The sequence below is a fragment of the Diuraphis noxia genome, unplaced genomic scaffold (genome assembly GCF_037042655.1).
Source record: "Diuraphis noxia isolate RWA-SAM2 unplaced genomic scaffold, SU_Dnox_SAM2 contig0003, whole genome shotgun sequence".
Taxonomy (NCBI): domain Eukaryota; kingdom Metazoa; phylum Arthropoda; class Insecta; order Hemiptera; family Aphididae; genus Diuraphis; species Diuraphis noxia.
The window spans coordinates 18512214-18516391 of NW_028301713.1; positions in this window are offsets into that span (position 1 = coordinate 18512214).

The following is a 4178-nucleotide window of genomic DNA, read 5'->3' on the forward strand; positions in this document are numbered from 1 at the left end:
TAATATTTTCATATTAATAGCTATTATATATTATAATTATTATTGTTCACAACCTAATTTTTTTGTTTTGTAAAGAAAACCCGTGGCAGCATAGGCCATTGGGTGTGGGGTGGTATGGTAGGAGTTATTTTTGTGTATATGTTTGTAAGTTTTTAAGTGGGTAGGGTTGTAACACGTATTTGTGTATATGTTGCTACTAATCCCGGGTGGTCACCCATCCGGGAACTAGCAACTGCAGTCGGTACGTACGCTCAGTGCGTTTTCGCAGATTGAGCGTACGTCCGTGCCTCACCAAGCCACTCACAATGTAATATTGTTATGTATTTATCTTAATTGTTGAGGTAGGTAGAAGGCAGTGGCATATATATGGGAGGGGGTTAACCCCCCTCCCCAAATGGTTTGTTATGGTACGGCACTCATACCAATTTATTATCCAAGTACCCAACAAAGTTAATTTATAATAATAATTAAATACACTCTTTTTATAACGCCCCCCCCCCCCCCCCCGAAATTAATTCCTATATACCTACGCCACTGGTAATAGGTACTATCTTTACTACTATAGTACCTATTAGTACCTACTATATAGAGTATAGTTAACAAACATAAAAATGCAAGTCCTTTCTATTTAAACCGTAACCGTATATAATACACCCTTTTTTCCTTTATAGCCAATATAGTATATTTTTCATTAAAATATTTATATTAAAAAATAACGAAATATTCATATAAATTTAATATATTGGTTATATATATATATATTATATATATGATTTCATAATGAAATTAAAATACAATAAAAAACAAAAGATCTTCAAATAATGCAGTTGTACCTATTAGTTAACAATTAATATTATTTTCAACAATCTATTGCATTATCCAAAAAAATAAATAAATATATTGTCCAATGTATTTAATTCTACTAAATCATAAATATTGAAACATCGATTGTCCTCAATGAAAATATAAACTGCAATATAAAAAAAAACACTTACCTAATTATTTTGTCAACAATTAGAGTTAATGGATATTCATATAGAAATTATAATTACAAGTTGTTAAATCAATAATTAATACTACATTTTTCCATTTACCTAATTTATTTGAATAATGACTTCGGTATTCAATTAAACTTTCTAAACTATAATTTGAAACAAATATTTAAATGTTTAAATATACATAATATATAATATATTATTACCTGGAGTCTGTTGCAGTAATTAAAGTATTATTATTTTATTAACACAATCTGTTATGTATTTTTCAAACAATAAATGAATATGAAGTATCTGCATTATTAATCCGTTGATCGTAATATATCGTTATAGAATCATTTCGTTTGATGAGTTGTTGCGTGTATTATTAAAAATTATTGACACTGGGATCACAACCAGGATGAAAAATTCTCGAAATTCAAGCAACCTGTCAAACAGACCGAAAATGGAGCTGAAAATTATCATGGTTTATTTAATTATTGCGATAAATTTGAAATTGAATGAGATAAATATCAAATAAATAGTGATTCCAAAAAATATCCTGCATTCGAAAAATTCAATTTAGGTTCTCCATTCTCTCCTAGTAAATTTTAATATGAAACAACCTGATCACCCGTATGTTTATACTTAAATATTTATTTTTAAGACTCCTAGTCGTAACGATCAAACATTGTTGTATATTTATATTTATAATGCGTGTGTTTGTGAATACGTAATTATATCCCAGTAATATCCCTTATTTAAAGATTATAGGTGTATAATTACTTTCATAATATTCAAACATATTGTATTAATTCATTAAAATATAAAATAACATAACTGCCTATATGTGAAAAGGTTATTGTTCTGTTTTTGTAACCTTCCATATCTATACAATGACAGGGTGCAAATGACGTATCAATAATACGTCTGGTGGTAAATGAAAAACTTTAGTAATTATAGTTTTATACCATCAAAAATAATTATAAAGATTGAATAAATTAATTTTTCTCACATAAGTTGTATGACTTGTCTGATAACTTATATATAAAATATATAAATAAATAGTAATGTGTAATAGTTATTCTAGTTTCAACTTAGTTTATACTGTATTTGTAGTAGTTAGTATAATCTTTATTTTGCTAGACAAAGTGAAAAATGACAATTACCTGTAACTGTAACAATGAAGATTTGAAATTTAAACTACCTAAGTATTAAATTCTAATTGAATAATAGTAAACTAAACTGTACAATGATTTATGGGAGAACAGGGATGATTGAGATATACAGTTGTAATACACTATTTTAAAATTTCTGGAGAAATATTTTTATTGATGAAATAAATAATGAATAATATGTAATTAATTAATGTTAAATTGTATCGTGAAACCCAATAATCTGTCTGTGTTCTGCAGTATAATTGTAACAGTTATTTGAGTTATTGAATTCAATTTATTTTAGTATACTTATGTCCACTTTTTATATTTCTCATTCATTATGTTTTAATTCATTACTATGATAAAGAATAAAGATTAATATTTAGTACAATATGTTTTGATTCTGAATAAAATTAAAATCGTAATCTTTTGAATAATTTGGTATAATACTCGTAAGTTTCTCCGAATAAGGAGTGAACCTATAGTCATATTATATTCTATTGATTCGAATAATCAATTCATGTTTTAATCTTTTTTTAAATTTCTGTAATTGTCATACACCTGACATACCTGTTATTCACTTTTCAAAAATATAAAATAAATCAGCTTTTGATGTAAATATTCTTATTTAAGTAGGTAGCATTAGTTTGTTAGTATCAATTATACATTTATCAGGATAAAACATACACATTTATATCAACAATTAAAAATAACAAAATTAAACAATTCGTATTCGTATAAATTATTAACATAATATTTAGAAACATAAAAGTTGAAAAGAAATATTAGGTTCTATGAAAATGATCATAACATTTTTTAAATATTTTATTAATATCAATACTACTTGTACTATCGGGTAACTGGTACCTAAGTGTATTTATTTTGGCACTGGAAATATTCGAAATTCTAAACTTATAAACATGAGTCTAGTCACAACACTTAAGTGCGTGTAAATAACTCGAAACTTTAAAACAAGTAATAATTATAATTAATATACATCACAACTTCCAAGTGACGAATAATTATAATTTAATGTGTTTCGAGTCACAAAAATACAAACAATATTATACTCTTGTTATTGTGGTTCTGTTATCCCTGATGAATTCGCATTTATACACTGGGTATACTGTATACTGTATAATAAAGAACAACAAAATGCAATTTCTATGTATAAATATGTCCATTAAATTAATAATTGCACTACTACAGAGTATTTTAAGATTTATGACAGTACACAATTAATTTTATTTAAGGTAAAATACTAAAATATACTATGTGTAGATAAATAGTTTGATAATAATTATATATTATAATAATATCTTAGTTTCAATTTAATACATCATAAATATATTGAGGGGCAATATTATTACAGGGTTTCTAATTATATTTTGATACATATAAGTACAATATTAAGCACATTGTACATATATCTACAAATAATAATATAATTTCTTGTAAACTAATATGGTAATATCTACTAAATATAAATATATAATCTATTAGTCACATAATATTAAAATAATCAAAAATTTTCAATAAATGTATGTTAAAAAATCTAACCTGTTTAAAAAATAACACGTTTTTAATAATATTAAATTAATACTTATTTCATCACAATATAGTAACCATTTTGAAAACCAATTATCCAACTCGAAGATTATTATTAAATAATTTTTAATTTCTAAATCAATATCATTCATTTTTTTGATATGAAAATGATTGAATCGATTATATATCGTTGATTGTTTAGACAAAATTGTACATCGATATTGACATATAGGTAACGGTAACTATATTACTTTTTTTTAAATTTAACTAATAAATATGTGTTCATCTATAACTCAATTAGTTATTACTTATGTTCATACACCTTAAAAATTATAACTTTTAATTAAATTCTGTTAAAAAAGACTTACCGCTGTTCATGGAGAAAATGTTTCAAACTACGCGAACGGGTATCGCCTACACGCAGACACAAACAAGGTGTGCGCAACAAGGGTGGAAGGTATAAAAGACCTGCGTTTACGATGTTGCGGGTCACTTTCGG